Source organism: Lactuca serriola, chromosome 3 (genome assembly GCF_051521515.1).
Source record: "Lactuca serriola cultivar US96UC23 chromosome 3, Lser_US96UC23_V15, whole genome shotgun sequence".
NCBI lineage: Eukaryota > Viridiplantae > Streptophyta > Magnoliopsida > Asterales > Asteraceae > Lactuca > Lactuca serriola.
Window position 1 is genome coordinate 252,716,954 of NC_136410.1, and position 16,221 is coordinate 252,733,174.

The 16,221-nt window shown below is 39.8% G+C and overlaps 2 pseudogenes; both read right to left on the reverse strand.

The window, feature by feature from the left end:
• Positions 1 to 9,215: 9,215 nt before the first annotated feature.
• On the reverse strand, positions 9,216 to 11,009 carry LOC145093881 (anthocyanidin 3-O-glucosyltransferase 2 pseudogene; annotated as a pseudogene).
• Positions 11,010 to 13,448: 2,439 nt separating this feature from the next.
• Positions 13,449 to 13,802, reverse strand: LOC145096180 (UDP-glycosyltransferase 71E1 pseudogene; annotated as a pseudogene).
• Positions 13,803 to 16,221: the final 2,419 nt, after the last annotated feature.

The window sequence follows — 16,221 nt, forward strand, 5'->3', positions numbered from 1 at the left end:
TTCTCGCTAATACTAAATTCAAACAAGACAGAAAGATTTACATGGACCTATATCAAAGAGATCGAGAGACTCCATGAAATATCGGTATCTACTATCTCGGATCGAGAAAGCGGAACTACTTCAAGATTTTGACAGTCATTTCAAAAGGCTATAGGAACATAGCTAAGTATGAGTGTTGCTTATCGCCCTCAAACCAATAGTCAAAGTGAACGAACTATTCAACCACTCGAATTCATGCGACAAGTTTGGGTGTTTGAGTTCAACAAATCCGGGGATACCCGCTTGCCCTTGGTTGAATTCTCACGCAATGACAGATATCGCACGAGCATCAAGATTGCTCGTTTCGAAACCCTTTATAGTCATACATGCATATCACTCGCCAGTACTCTCATGAGACCAGAAACCATTTGCGAAACAACAGAGAAGATAATCCAAATCAAAGCCTGACTTCAAGCATCGCGAGACCGACAGAAGAGCTATTCCGGCAAGCGGCATAAGCCAATAGGATGTCAAAGTCGGGGATCTCATGTCATTAAAGGAATCTCCTTGGAAAGGAATGATTCTCCTTAGAAAACGAGCAAACCAAACCCACGATACGTCGGGTTGTACGAGATTCTTGCTCGGATTGGTCCAAAGACTTGCAAGCTGCAGCTACCTGTAGAGCTCAGTAACGTACACCCTGTGCTCAGCGTCTCAGATCTGAAAAAGTGCCTATCAGGCAAAACTCTTATCATTCCTTTGTGAGCGATCGAATTAAACAAGAATATCATGTTCGTCGAAGAACCAGTCAATGTATTGGATAAGGAAGTAAAGCGTACAAAACAAAGCCGCATCCCGATTGTGAAGGATCAACGGAATGCAAAACGTAGGTCGGAATTCACAAGTGAATGTAAAGACTAGATTAAGCAGAAATACCCTCACCTATTCTCTCATTCATGAGCCTACCCTTCGAAAGAATTTCGGGACGAAATTCCCTCTAACGGGGGGATGATGTCACAACTAGCATTTTTGCTAGGAAATTCTACTCTCATGCAATCATTCACCTAGTGTAATAACTTTTACTCTAAAGGAGTATCATACTCCACTCTCATTCAAATATATCTCATATGTTTAAATAAGGGTTGGAAACCCTAGATATCCCGACTCAAGTTCATTATGGACTATGATTCTCTTATTGGACCTAATGGGCCAATAAACCCTTAACTTAATTCTTTTAAGCTAAGAGTCTTAAGTTGGGCCTTATTTGAACTCACATTCATTAAGATATAGTATTTTGGGCTTTAATGGGCCTAGAATGACCCACACCTTTCTCATGGACCTATTGGGCCGAGAACTACCCTAAAGGCCCAATGGGCCGAAAATTTTCTTTATGGGCTTCATAATTTCGAACCAAAGAAAGAATTGGGCCAAGCTAATTCACCCTCCTTCCTCCTAGCCCAAAATCTCAGCCCAAGATCAAATAAAACAAAAAAAAAAAAGAAAAAAAGAGGGAAATGTAATAAGAGTTGACGTAGGAGGTGCCACCTCCATAATGTCCAACATACATCCATGCAAGGACCCCCATACTTCCAAGCATGTCACCTCACCATCTCTCTCTTCCTTCTCTCCATATTCTCAGCCAACCCTCTCACCACCTTCATTTTTCATTCAAAAACTCTCTTAAACACTCTCAAATACCTCTTCCATCTTCCATCAAAAATCTCGAGTTGGTGTGTGCTTTCAAGAGGATTCTCCACCAAAAATCATCATCCTAGGTAAGTTTTTACTTATATCCATGGTTTAGCTTCTTGATTTCTTCAAAATCTCCTCTTAACCCTTTCCATTTCGTGAATCATATATCTTAGAGCCATCTAAGTTGTAAAGCTCCTCAAGAAGCTTGCTAGGGCCAAAAACCTCTTCACATCTTCATCAAAAACCGAAACCTTCAAACAAGGTGAGCTTCATACTCCCTATTTTTCTGTTTTATAAGTTTTATGGGAGGGGAATACAAGTGAAAGTGTAGATCTATATGTGTTTTGTATGCCTTGTATGATTTCTATGCTTATATGTGTGTTTTTGTGTGTTTATAATGTTGGATCTAGCCATAAACCCCTAAAAATTGAGATATATTTTATGTTAAATGATACTAGCATCAAATATATTTGTACATACAAAGTGTTCCAAGAAAAATAGCTAAATGGCTTAATAACATCTTCTTTGGGCTAAAAACTCAATTTTTGGACATAAAATGTTAAAAATGTAAAGTTAAAGGGCCCAAAATGAAACATTTCGAATTCTGATGGGTGAGATGAGTCAAAACAGTTTCCATAATGTATTTTCTAAAAATATACTTTTTGGAGGATTAAAAACATAAATTTCAAGCTTAATGGGCTAAAAATGACATTTTCGGCCCAATAGGGCCCAATATGCGAAATTTCCCAAACTTGAGGGGTTATTAGTGTTCTACATACTTTTCAAAGGTCAAAATGCTTTCCATAGTTAAAAAGGACCAAAGTTGCAAAAATTTTCCAATTTGGGCCAAAAGTGTAAAAATTTCGAAATAAAGGGCTACAACCGAGAAAAATTGTGTTTTCAGGGTCTAAAACTGTTTTCAATTAAAAAGGTGCTGAAAAATATCAATTTCATTAAGTTTTGATGTTAAAATGCCAAGAAAAATGGTTTAAGGACTAAACCGGAAATTAATTTACTTAAAGGGGTGAAAAAGTAAATTTACAAAATAAAGAGGGGTTGTAAACTGAAAATTTTCAATGTTAATTCAATACACTCGTTGTGAACCAAGACTGACACTACGACTCTCAATGAATTACAATACACAATATCACCAACAATCATTATCAAACGAATTGATTCGGTCTCGAATCAATAACAAATCCAAAACTACTAACACTACAACGCTCAATACACACATGGAACTCTCGGAACTCTATACACTCGTGGAACTACTCTATACGTCGACGTACCTTCCTTAGGCCCAAAAGTTTCAAATCATGCTTGTTTGGCCTAGCTAGCCCGATGACATGATCTTTAGGCCCAAAGGATACTTGCTTACATGTAGTTGGGTCCAATACGACCTAACCTCGTGTAAAAGGACTTTCAATGGCAAACGTTCTGCTGGTCCCCTAGGGTCCTTCGGTACTGCTAGTAAAGTCGGGAACTCACGATTGCGAGTTGGGCTTCGGGCCCTTCACATTCGCAATGGTCTTGAACGACGTAGGGAAATACCGAGGGTTTCGCACCTTCTCCTTTTCCCTTCGGTCGTGGGACTACACAAGTCCAGGAGGGCTGGGTTATGTGAATAAGTGCGAGTGACGCCTAAGGGATCGCTTGTACGGTTGTCAACTGGACGTTTTCATTAACGTATGTTACAACAATTCACAACCCACTGTACACCCAATGCCTCCGGAGCTCAACGAATACACCTGTCGTAACGAAATAACAACACATGAACTAATTTAAAGCAAAGTATTAGGAAAACGTCGGGTTTTCCTAGGGTTTTCAACTATTACACCTACGAACTACATAACAAGTTTTACAAATCATACGCTTACATCTATAGAAAACAAGCAAGCATAGTTATGGATCTTCACACCTTTTTGACTATACTATTTTCAGAAAATATCGGATTTTCTGGTGGTTTTCAAACAATACAAAACCTTGGATTTCAAACACTACTTATGAACTCACCAACATTTCATATGTTGACGTTTTTTCAAAATACTTGTATTCTCAGGTAACAGATAAAGTGAAGGATGAATTGTACTCTATGACGTTTTGCTGTTGTTTAATTAGTATCGAACAATTACTTTTGAGAATGTAATGTTTTGAGACAATGTAATGAATGTAAACACTATCAGTTGTAATATTCAAATGTTGGTGATGAATGATGTTATGTTTCATGTATATTCATTGTGATGGTATTCAATTGAGTCACAACAGCCCCCGGACGTTTCCGCCGTCTGGTTCGGGGGTGTGACACGAGGTCACCCTCCGAGATCAGGAGTTTTCTAGGGTTGGCCGGTTATTTTTGGAGATTTATCAAGGATTTCTCTAAGATCGCAGTGCCACTCACCAGATTGACCTGGAAGGGTGTCGCCTTTTCATGGGGCCCCGAGCAGCATGCCTCCTTTGAGACGCTTCTCCAAAGGTTATGCGAGGCCCCGGTGTTAGCCCTCCCGGAGGGAATGGAGGACTTTGTGGTATACTGTGATGCATCGATCTTGGGGTCGGGAGCGGTGCTGATGCAGAGAGGGCATGTGATAGCATACGCATCGAGGCAACTGAAGCCACATGAGGCGAGGTATCCCACCCATGACCTAGAGTTGGGGGCTGTGGTGTTCTACCTCAAGATTTGGCGTCACTATTTGTATGGGATTCGGTGTACGATATACACGGACCATAAGAGCCTGAAATATTTGATGGATCAGCCCAACCAAAATATGCGGCAGAGGAGGTGGTTGGATGTGGTTAAGGATTATGATTGTGAGATCCTGTACCATCCGGGAAAGGCTAATGTGGTAGCCGACGCCCTAAGTCGCAGTGCGGAGAGCACCTCGTTGTGAGGTGTATGTTTGCATTTGACCGTGATGGCTTCGATGTTCGACACCATTCGTGGAGCATAGGCTGAGGCCGTGAGATCAGAGAACCAGAAGAGGGAGCGAGTGGTAGGGTTGGTATCAGAGTTCGTTATCGATGGTCGGGGGCTTATGACATTTCAGGGGCGGATTTGAGTACCGTTTGTGGGAGGGACGCGTACCATTTTGATGGAAGAGGCTCATCGGTTGAAATTCTCGATCCATCCTGGGGCCACTAAGATGTATTTGGATCTGAGGAGGGAGTATTGGTGGCCCTGTATGAAGAGGGATGTTGCGTGGTTTGTTGAGAGGTGCTTAACCTGCCGTAGGGTTAAGGCCGAGCACCAGAGGCCGCATGGTAAGTTGCAACCGTTGGAGGTTCCCAAATAGAAGTGGGAACAGATTACTATGGATTTTATCACCAAATTGCCGAGGACTGCGAGGGGAGTCGATGCAATTTGGGTGATTGTGGACAGGTTGACGAAGAGCGCCCACCTCCTTGCTATTAGTGAGAGCTCCTCCGCAGAGAAGTTAGCAGAGATATACGTGAGGGAAGTGGTATCTCGGCATGGGGTGCCGATCTCGATTGTCTCAGACCGAGATGTACGTTTCACTTCCAGATTCTGGAAGAAGTTTCATGAGGAGCTGGGTACTAGGTTGCATTTTAGTACCGCATATCACCCCCAGACAGACGGACAGAGTGAACGGAAGATTCAGACGCTCGAGCACATGCTCTGGGCATGTGTGTTGGATTTCGGGGGGAGTTGGGATACGTACTTGCCCTTGGCAGACTTTTCTTACAACAACAGCCATCATTCGAGCATTGGTATGCCGCCCTTTGAGCTGTTGTATCAGAGGAGGTGTCGGACCCCCATTTGCTGGGGAGAAGTCGGATAGCGTGTTATGGGCAGTACTGAGAAAGTACTTCAAACGACAGAGCAGATCCAGTAGGTCAGACAGAGGTTGTTGACCGCTCAGAGTCGTCAGAAGAGTTATGCGGACAGACGCCGGTCCGAGCTTGAGTTTCAGGTTGGCGACTTTGTGCTCCTAAAGGTCTCTCCTTGGAAAGGAGTGATCCGATTCAGGAAGAGGGGCAAGTTGGGGCCCCGATATATTGGTCCATTTCGGGTGGTCGCGAGGATAGGCAGAGTAGCCTATCGTTTGGAGTTGCCAGCAGAGTTGGGGCAGATTCACGACACTTTCCATGTGTCGCAATTGCGGAAGTGTATAGCCGATGAATCGGCAGTGGTTCCATTAAAGGATATTCGGGTGGATGCGAGCCTGAATTATGCTGAGAGACTAGTGGCAATCAGAGATGGGAAAATCAAGGTTCTGAGGAACAAGGAGGTACCCTTGGTCTTGGTTCAGTGGCAGCATCGGAAGGGGTCCGAGATGACTTGGGAGCCGGAGCGTGACATGCGCCATCAGCACCCGGAATTATTTGCGGAGCGAGACTTCGGGGGCGAAGTCTAGTTCTAGTGGGGGAGAGTTGTAACAGCTCGGATTCCCAGGTATTATTCATTTCTATATTTTGGTATTTTGTGAGGAGACTCGGCGAGTTGGAGCTCAAACTCGCCGAGTAGGATCGCGGTTTGGACGCGGGTTCGCGTCTGCACTCGGCGAGTCCAAGGAGTGGACTCGGCGAGTCCACGCTGTTTAATGAAACCCTAATTCCCCGGGTTTGGAGCCTATTTAAGGGCACTTATAGCCTCCCATTGCGGCTACCAGTCCCTTGAGAGAACCTTAAGAGAGCTAATTCGTTTTGGGAGAGAGGAAGTCACTTTTGAGCCTTTGTATTCCTTGTTTAGCAAGAAGAAGGTGGCAAGAGCAAGGAGGAGGTGAGATTCCAGCAGATCTAGAGTCCAGAGGCTTCATTTTGAGGTAATGGTTCGAATCTCCTTCAGTTTTAGGGTTGATCTTTAGAGTTAGGGTTTTATAACCCCCTTTTGAGAGTGATTATGTGAAGCAAATGGTCCCTCTTCGATTTTGTGCCTTGGATCTGGACTCAAAGAGGTCCAGAGACCTTAACCCTTGGAGCTTTTTGAGTTATTATGGAGTTATTGGACCTAGGTGGTCACTTTTGGGACCAAATCTCCTTTTGATGCCTTGTGGGGGTTGTACAAGCATCAAGTTTTGAACTTTACGTGACATTCATGCTTGGAAGGCCAGATCTAGGGTTTGGGAAAGCAGATCTGACCTCAGAGGATCAATAGAGTTTGTGCATGGCATGAACTCGCCGAGTTGTTCTTGAGACTCGGCGAGTAGGGTTGGGGTTTCACGTAAAGTGTTCAGCGAGTGGACTCGCCGGGTTAGGGGATGACCCAGTGAGTCAGGGAGAGTGAATTTGGGGCTGAGTCAAGCCGAAACTCGCCGAGTTGTTCTTGAGACTCGACGAGTTAAGTCGTGGTTGCCCCATGATTCATGCCAGGTGGAACTCGTCGAGTTAGGGAAGTACTCGACGTGTCAAGAGAGGATCCGAGGGAGTCAGTGAACGCGTATAGACTCGCCGAGTCGCTTTGGTGCACTCGCCGAGTCCAGTCAAAGTTGACCGTTGACCAGAGTTGACCAGTGTTGACTTGATAGGGTTAGTCAACCTTAGTTGTAAAAGTGCTAATTAGAGATATATTGTATTATAGGAGGATTATAGCTCGGGGGATCGAGCACGAGTGATTTCAGGGATTTGCGAGTTCTCGAGATACACGAGGTGAGTCTTCTCACTATACTCTACCTTGAGTAGGTAGCTAGAGTTATGTGATACAGTGTTGGATGCTATATATGTGTTATGTGTTGCATTGCATTATTCTATGTGATTTATGCTTTGCATGTTTACAGAGTTAGAACCTGAGGGTTTGCAGAGTTTGGGTGCACGGACCCACAGAGTTATAGCCTCGAGTGGCTAATATGTGTTATATGTGGTATTTTGGGGAACTCACTAAGTTTTGTGCTTACAGTGTTTGGTGTTATTTGTTTCAGGTACTAGTGACGACCGTGGGAAGGCGCCGACTTGATCAGTACACACGCACGGGATTTTATATTATGAGATCTTGGGATTTTTGTATGACATGGATTGAATTTCAAACATGGGTGTTTTTACGAATATTTAATTAATTATGTTGTTATAAAATGCGAAAAATTGTTTTGAATTTACGGTGTTACATTATAATGTTGGTGCAAAGGTTGGCCCGTCCATAATTCAGTTATAGGCTTATTATAGACGTCAGAGTTTTTTTTGCACATATAGAATTGAAATATGATTTATATGTGGTTTGTACACTCATACGACGTTTGCGATAAAAATGTACGTAGTAAGAATGTTTTGTTCAAATAGATAAATGTCGGTTAATGAATTAAGCTGAATATTACTTAATAAACCATTCAACACCACTTTTCACTGTTTATAGACTGAGTTATTTATAAAAACAATATTTTTACTTGCATGGAATTGCAAGTGTGAAAATAAGTCATATTTTTATACTTTCAGGTTGGAAAAAATATTTTTATTTTATATAACTCGATATTCATCCTTTTTATATAAAATACTCTATTGGTCATAAAAGTACACCTAGACAAAACTTGTGTAACTCGCCAACAATATTTTGTTGACGTATATTTAAAACATTTATTCTCACACAACTAAAGAGTTGTAGTTTCGCCCCAGGATATTATGGATCCCTTGTTTTGTAATTTTGATGTTGATAATGTTTTATCACAGATGTTTTTATCGTTCAGTATTTGCAACGACGTTTATAATGATGTAAGATGTATTTGATAATGTCATATAATGTAACCTTTTATGTTATTTCTATATGTTGTCCAATGTATGCTTTGGACTGTGATACTTTATTTATGTCGCACACTCCCAATGTTTTCGTCGTCGGGTGAGGATGTGACAACAAATTATCACTCCCTCTCATGGTTGTATAAACACATTACTAGGTAGGGTTTAACGGCTTAGCCGAAATGCATAGTTATGGTGGTTGTAGTATTGATTTCTATTTTCTATTCCCACGTGTTCATGCCTTAATTTGGATTATTATAATTATTAAATCATTAAAATTAATATATTAGTGGATAAAAAATATAAAATTACTTTTAAAAAAAAAAGATAATAAGAAAAAAAATACATTTGTTAAAGTTTTGATGAAACCATAGAAACCAAGATTTAATGGAAGAAAAAACATTAGACAAAGTCGTTTATTTCACAAAACCACAATCACCATTAATGTAATTTACTCTAAAGAAAATAAAACAAACTAAGACACCTTTTGCAACTAATTGAACTTTCAAATTGTTCTCTAGTTCAAGGTTTTTAAAAGGTTATTTTGTACTGCTTTGGGGTTTTCATAAAGATATTTTGTACTGCTCAAATTAAAGCAGTTTTGTTTTTGATATCAATATACATCATTCCATAAAAATTATTATTAGTTACACAATCTAAAGAATAGGAAGAAAAGGAAATACACTAAATTTTGTTTTTGCTCTTTGATGTTGGATAACCAATGAAGTTAGACACCACATATATGCAACTCACCTTCTTACATCAATACTTTGAAAATGAACTTAAGATCTCAACGGCTGAAAGAGTTCATCCCTCCCGCCCTTTCGATCCACATGGTATACATGCGCCAACTATTTTCTCCATTCACTTCTAAGTCTTCCACTCTAAACACTTGGAAACTCATATCTCCCTTTCCACAAACTTTGGTACAATACAAGCACACAAGTTACAACTAAACAATTCATAACATTTGAGGTACATCGCTTTTTACTGGCTTTAGTTTTAAATGGTACTAGTTTTAAAGGTACTCTATATTTCTTTTCTTATTAATTAATTAATTTGTTTATTTAATATATCAGTTACATAATGAACCCTAGTCATTGCATATGTGATTAACTAAGTACACAACAGTTGAAAGAGAAATCATAACAGGTTTAGTTTAAGGTCCTTAATTAGACGCCCTACAGAAGCATACGATGAACCTCCCTCCGCCACCGCCGCTATGCTCTTCTCCCTTATTTCTTTCATCTTTTTCCTCAACTTGTAATCCTCCATCAATCGTCTTATCCCACTTTCAATCTCCTCCGTCGTGACTTCCACTTTAATAGCCTTCTGATTAACAAAATCCTTCTTATAATCCATCTTAATCTCCACCGCCAACCCAAGCTCCACCACCATTTCAAACGCATTAAGCTGCTGCTCCGCGTAGATTGGCCATGCCGCCGATGGTACACCAAACCATAAGCTCTCTAACAACGAGTTCCACCCGCAGTGAGACACAAATCCTCCAACTGCATCATGACCCAACACAGCCACCTGAGGGACCCACCCTGTTACTTTTCCGATTCCGGCAGTCCGCTCTAAGAATCCTTCCGGCAATACCGTTCCGGGGTCTTCGTAATCACTCGGGGCTGTTGTTGTTTGATCCGAAGGAGGTCGACGTAGCGACCACAGGAAACGGTGGCCACTTCGCTCTAAGCCGTTTGCTATCTCCTTTAACTGAACCTCGTCAAAACTTCCCATGCTCCCAAAACAGAGGAACACCACGGAGGAAGGCGGTTGAGTGTCCAACCAGGTGATTATATCATCATTACTTGACGCTTTTCCGGCACCGGCTTCTAGGTTGAGTATAGGACCCACCGGATACACCATCGGAACCGTTTTCTCTTTCGATAATGAATCGATAGCGTGTGTTTCCAATTCCAAGAATGTATTGACAATGATGGCTTTCGCATCTCTCAGTTTCCGGGCAGACCGCAAAACAAACTCCAGCCCTTCTTGAGTGTGGCATGTGGCCGGAAAAACCTTTGTGGGCACTGGTTTGATAAAACACGGAACGGGAATCTTGGAATCTGAGTTGCTTAACTCGACAACGTCCTGATTCTTGTCATCAGAGAGTGTCTGGATGTACAACTTAAATCCAAGAAAAGCAGCATTAGAAGTGAAGAACACATATGTCGGAATATTAAACTCGTTTGCCACATCTATCATCCCAGTGCAGAACATGTCGACGACGAACGCGACTACCTTGCCCGACCCCGGAACTGGTTGACTCATCTTGTGGGCGACAATTTTTCTTACGTATTTGCAGTGGTTGTTGATACAATCAGTCAAGGTAGCCATGGGAACTTTTGAGACTGGTGAGTTTTTGTCTTGAGGGAGGTTGATGAAGGTTATGCGATCTATTTTGGTCTTTGCTAATGATTGGATGTAGGTGGTGACGGCGAAGCTCCAACCGAAGGTTGGCGGTGGGTTAATGAGTAGGACAGTAATGGAGAGGTGGTTGTCGCGATTCACGAGCAGTTTTGCGATCTCGATGGTGGACATAATGTGACCAACCCATGGTGCAGGGATGAAGACGAGCTCCGAAGTTGAGTTCACCATTTCTTGTTGTTCTCAAATGATTTGTTTGACGTTGTATCTATGACGTGCCGTTCGGGGGATTTTAAAGGCGCTTTATAAGTCCTTATTTGCATCCTTAGCTGACTTTTAAAAGGAGTGGATAAGCAAAATTTCTATCAAATCGTGAAAACATAGAACATCACGTCCAAAATGTACCATATTAGTAGTATGAAAAATGATCACGTCCAAAATGTACCATATTATTAGTATGAAAAATGTTTTTTTATTTAAAACGTAGTATATATCCTCCTAAAAACAGTTTAAATAATGAAAATATGATTTAGTTGACTATTCATCTCAAAATAAATATATCAAAAATCAGAAATACTTTAGATATATGATTTACGGGGAGGGTTTATGCGAAAATACAAATAATTTGTGAAAACACGATAACAAGAAAAACCTATGATATTGTGTCACCTCAACATTATATTTTGAAAAATAATTCTTTCAAACTTTGAAATACATGATGATAATCGATGATAGATGAGAGAAATTATTTCATATTAGCAAAATATAATTTTGAACATTTTTATTATTAAAACATAAATTTAAAAATAATTAAGGACGTCAAAAAAAAATTATTAAAACCGTCTTTAAATCTATATTATCATAATATCATCTAATGTAAACTTATTATCTTTAATTTATTGCTAATAAATTTATTTTTTTTATGGTACATGTGTTTGATTTTTATAAGATAAAATATGTTTTCGCGTTTTAACAAAATATTTATGTTTTCGTATAAACCTACTTCTATGATATACTTATTAGTTTCCGCAAAAAATGTTATATACTTTTTCAAAAAATAAATATTCTATGATATACTTATTAGTCTCCGCAAAAAATATTATATACTTTTTCAAAAAATAAATAGTAATACAATCATTAGGATCTTATAAGAAAGCGATTCAAATATGATATACTTTGAACTAAATTTAACAATCAATCTTGAATTCTTGGTTTCATCATTTGTCTGGAAAAATAATATGTTGGTAATTTTTACTTTTATTTTAATTTGTAATATTTAAGAGAGAAAAACATACTTTTGTTTCTATACACATACAAGTGTGGCTCCTCATGCCAACCTAACGAGTTGTAGTTTCCCCCCAAGATATTATGGATCCCTTGTTTTGTAATTTTGTTGTTTTGTAATTTTGATGTTGACAATGTTTTATCACAAATGTTTTTATCGTTTAGTATTTGCAACGATGTTTATAATGATGTAAGATATATTTGATAATGTCATATAATGTCACATTTTATGTTATTTCTATATGTTGTCCAATGTATTATGTTGTCCAATGTATGCTTTGGACTGTGATACTTTATTCCTGTTGCACACCCCCAATGTTTTCGTCGTCGGGTGAGGATGTGACAACAAATTATCACTCCCTCTCATGGTTGTATAAACACATTACTAGGTAGGGTTTAAGGTCTTAGCTGAAATGTATAGTTATGATGGTTGTAGTATTGATTTTTATTTTCTATTCACACGTGTTCATGTCTTAAATTTGGATTCTTATAATTATTAAATCATTAAAATTAATATATTAGTGGATAAAAAATATAAAATTACTTAAAAAAAGATAATAAGAGAAAAAATACATCATAAAATTGTCAGTTGTTGAAGTGTTGATAAAACCATAGAAACCAAGATTTAATGGAAGAAAAAACTTTAGACAAAGTTGTTTATTTCACAAAACCACAATAATCACCATTTATGTAATTTACTCTAAAGAAAATAAAACAAACTATGAAACCTTTTGCAACTAATTGAACTTTCAAATTGTTCTCTAGTTCAAGGTTTTTAAAAGGTTATTTTGTACTGCTTTGGGGTTTTCATAAAGATATTTTGTAATGCTCAAATTAAAGCAGTTTTGTTTTTGATATCAATATATATCATTATTTAAATTAAAATTGTCATTACTTACGCAATATAAAGAATAGGAGAAAAGGAAATACACTAAATTTTGTTTTTGCTCTTTGATGTTGGATAACCAATGAAGTTAGACACCACATATATGTAGCTCACCTTCTTACATCAATACTTTGAAAATGAACTGAAGATCTAAACGGCTGAAAGAGTTCATCCCTCCCGCCCTTTCGATCCACATGGTAACATGCGCCAACTATTTTCTCTTTTCACTTCTAAGTCTTCCACTCTAAACATTTGCAAACTCATATCTCCCTTTCCACAAACTTTGGTACAATACAAGCACACAAGTTACAACTAAACAATTCATATAACCTTTGAGGTGTACATGGCTATACGGAATCAGCTCAAACATCGCTTTTTATGGGCTTTAGTTTTAAATGCGAGTAGTTTTAAAGGTACTGTATATTTCTTTGTACTAGTTTTAAAGGTAATGTATATTTCTTTTCTTATTAATTAATTAATTTGTTTATTTAATATATCAGTTACATAATGAACCCTAGTCATTGCATATGTGATTAACTAAGTATATAAAGAGAACTCATAACAGGTTTCGTTTAAAGTCCTTAATTAGACGCCCTACAGACGCATACGATGAACCTCCCTCCGCCACCTTCGCTATGCTCTTCTCCCTTATTTCTTTCATCTTTTTCCTCAAATTGTAATCCTCCATCAATCGTCTTATCCCACTTTCAATCTCCTTCGTCGTGACTACCACTTTATTAGCTTTCTGATTAACAAAATCCTTCTTATAATCCATCTTAATCTCCACTGCCAACCTAAGCTCCACCACCATTTCAAATGCATTAAGTTGTTGCTCCGCATAGATTGGCCATGTAGCCGATGGTACACCAAACAACGAGTTCCACCCGCAGTAAGACACAAATCCTCCCATGACCCAACACAGCCACCTAAGGGACCCACCCCGTTACTTTTCCGATTCCGACAGTCCGCTCCAAGAATCCTTCCGGCAATATCGTTCCTGGATCCTCGTAATCACTAGGTGCTGTTGTTGTTTGATCCGACGGAGGTCAACGTAGCGACCACAGGAAACGGTGGCCACTTCGCTCAAAGCCGTTTGCTATCTCCATTAACTGAACCTCGTCAAAACTTCCCATGCTCCCAAAACAGAGAAACACCACAGAGGAAGGCGGTTGAGTGTCCAACCAGGTGATGATATCATCATTACTCGACGCTTTTCCGGCACCGCAATAAAAAAGAAACTCCAAGGCTTTGAAACTGTCCAACTATATCCCATATTTGCAACAACCCAATTATTACTACATATCAAATTATAGATTTGGTCCTCCAACTTGTAGTTTAACGACATTCTTAGAACCCTTCAATAAATGAGCATCACTAACAACCATGTAGAGTGAAAAGTCTATCCTTATATTCCACTTCTTTTGTCAAGACATCAGCTGTAACAACGAAATTTTCAAAGAATTTTTCATTTTAAAAACATAATTTCATTCATAACAAGATTCATTGTCTCACATATTATCTCTTAAACAACCCCAGAATCTCAATTACATAAATCTTCATCAGTGTGTACAGATCATGACGGCGCTTTCCCGCGATGCTCGCTAGTACCTGAAACACATAACACAACAACTGTAAGCATAAATGCTTAGTGAGTTCCCCAAAATACCACATACAACACATATTAGCCACTCGAGGCTATAACTCTGTATGACCCTATGGTCAAAGGGTCTCAATGGGACTCTCCAATCCCATAACTCTGTGGACCCTCTGGCCCTAACTCTGTGGACCTTCCGGTCCTAACTCTGTAAACTCTAAATCACACATAGCACATAATCACATAGATATCCCATCATATAATAGCATACAACATACTTTGTCACATAACTCTAATTACCACTCTTGGTAAAGTATAGTGAGAAGACTCATCTCGAATGAAGTCGGATAAACCCTCGTGCTCGACGTCCCGACCTAGCCTCCTCTTATCAACCGAATAACATTCCTGATCAATACCCTCTCATAGTCTCATATCTAAAGGTTGGGTAGAAGGTCATTCTACGCCTCCCTAAACTCTCTTGAATTAGCTTGGCCAAAACTCTAAGGTCACCTGAAGTCAACGGTCAAACTTTGACCCGAATCGTAGAGTGCACATGGGTGACTCGGCGAGTCCATGCGGATCCTCTGAACCCTTCTACTCTCCCTTGGCACGTCGAGTTATCCCTTCACTCGACGTGTTACTCTTGTCATGAATCGCGGGGCAACCCCGACTCGACTCGTTGAGCCCACTTATGAACTCGGCGAGTTGCTTCCATGGCAACACTCAAAATGACCTTCTGAGGTCAGATCTGCTTCTCTAACCTATAGATCTACCCTTCCCATACACAATAATCATGTAAAGGTCCGACCTTTACATTCATGAAACACACATATGTCTCCTTTTGGTGAGATCTTTTCTAAAATGACAACCTAATTTCATTTCCCCCATGGAACAACATAAAGCAGGAAGGATAAGGCTCTCTGGACCTCTAAAGGTCCAGATCCAGAGTCTAACACTCAAAGGAACAATATAATCATCATTTCAAGCCAATAAAAGGGTATAGAAAACCTTAAATTCAAGGTTCTCATAATAAACAGAAGAAGGGGTAGATTTACTACCTCAAAGTTGTAGATCCAAGCTGGAAACCCACAGAATAGCAATCCCCTTGACCTCCTCTTGCTGGAAACACCTTCTTCTTTGAAAAATCACACTAACAAGGATCAAAAAGGCTCTATCTCTCTTACACAACTCATCCAAGATCTCTAGGGTTTCTCTCTCTGGACTGGTAGCCGAAAATGAGGGCTATAATGACCCTTAAATAGGGCACAGGCCCAAAGATTTAGGGTTTCTGCCGCCAGCATGGACTCGTCGAGTCAGCCTGCCGACTCGTCGAGTCCATTCATTAATCCAGACAGCAAATCATGACCCTACTCGACGAGTCTAGGCATTGACTCATCGAGTCCTTCTCTCTAACTCAAAATAAATGAATAACATAGAATGCCTGGGAATCTGGATGTTACAAATCCCCCCCACTTGAAATAGATTTCGCCCTCGAAATCGCTCCTCAAACCACATAGATCAAAACCAAACACTCGAAAAGCACCATTGAGAAGTTCTCACACCAAAACGATATCTTTCTCCATGAATACCTGGATCCAACCAGGAACTCTAAATTTGGAACAGGATCGGCCCCTCTAGCGCTATAATACCCATTTTTGACCTTCCCAGAATCGGGAAACTCTAGTGGCCTGGTCCACTACCAGACCGCCCACTCACGCTAACACCATGATGTTCG